Raw genomic sequence first — 1,216 nt, 5'->3', positions numbered from 1 at the left:
CTGACAGTCATTCTACTGATACATCTTTTATTATTATTATTACAGCTATTATGATTTTGGCTTGTAACTACTAGATGTATCCATTTAAATCACTTTATCGAAAAAAATTCAGTAGACATGGTTTGGTTGTGTTAGCAAATGCCTCTTAGATAAATTTGAAGAAGGGACAGACTAAAGGTCACAGAATACAAGTTTAACAAAAGGAGTATGGTATGATAAAAATATTTCTGATATGTGCTCGCTTCGGCAGCACATATACTAAAATTGGAATGATGCAGAGAAGATTAGCATGGCCCCTGCGCAAGGATGACACGCAAATTCGTGAAGTGTTCCATATTTAAAAATATATATATATCTGATAATACCAAAATGTTTATGATTAAATTTCACATTTAAATATTTGCATAAATTAGAAGTGGCTTACCTAGGTTATTTATATCCAATTCTATTAATTTCTCCTCTATAAGTTGATGACAAACAGTGAGCTTGAGGGCCTCAGGTTCATAGCCTAAGACAGGCGTGGGGAACCTTTTCCTGCCACGGGCCATTTGGATATTTATAACCTCATTAGTGGGCCATACAAAATTATCAACTTAAAAATTAGCCTGCTGTATTTGGTCCAACATTTAATTAACTCACCCCTATGGCTTTGGCAGGACCAGACCAAATGATTTCTCGGGCCTCATATGGCAGGACATTCCCCACACCTGGTGTAAGACATAGAATGCATATTTTATGCAAAGCCATTCTCCATCACCAGGTTTGCCAAGAAAGCTTCCATGAGAGGTTAACATAAATCAGCAGTGTATGCTGGGAGAAAGGTAAAGAGAACCAGGAAGGAGAGAAGAAGAAATGGGAAGACAAAATAAACAAACGGAACAGCTTGAATAACTGTGCCTGCTTAGAGTGAAGTCCAATATCCAATCAGAATCTTCTTAGGCTATTCTTGACTATAGTGGGAGTGACTGGTGGGAAGGGTATATGAAGGTGCATGAGCAGACTTTGGCTAAGTGGTTGGAAGAGGGAATCATTATCACTCAGACTGTTCCTTTATTTGAATTTTCAACCCTTATAAAAAGTTTGTAAATTCTATACTGTCATAGGAAAAAAGCCTTTGTAATTTTGTAATTCCTAATTTACATAGTTGATTTCATGTTTTCAATGGTCTGTCAAGCTTCGACAGCTGTAACTTTTCTGCTTCGGGAGGTAAACTAAT

At 36.8% G+C, this 1,216-nt stretch overlaps 1 non-coding gene across 1 annotated transcript; it reads left to right on the top strand.

The window, feature by feature from the left end:
* The first annotated feature begins 234 nt into the window (after window positions 1-234).
* Window positions 235-341, top strand: LOC118662396. Its single transcript, XR_004969750.1, has one exon. It is a non-coding gene; the product is annotated as a U6 spliceosomal RNA (small nuclear RNA).
* Window positions 342-1,216: the final 875 nt, after the last annotated feature.

The sequence above is a fragment of the Myotis myotis genome, unplaced genomic scaffold, assembly GCF_014108235.1.
Source record: "Myotis myotis isolate mMyoMyo1 unplaced genomic scaffold, mMyoMyo1.p scaffold_m19_p_8, whole genome shotgun sequence".
In the NCBI taxonomy this organism is placed as follows: Eukaryota; Metazoa; Chordata; class Mammalia; order Chiroptera; family Vespertilionidae; genus Myotis; species Myotis myotis.
This window is presented reverse-complemented; position numbering and strand designations above follow the sequence as displayed.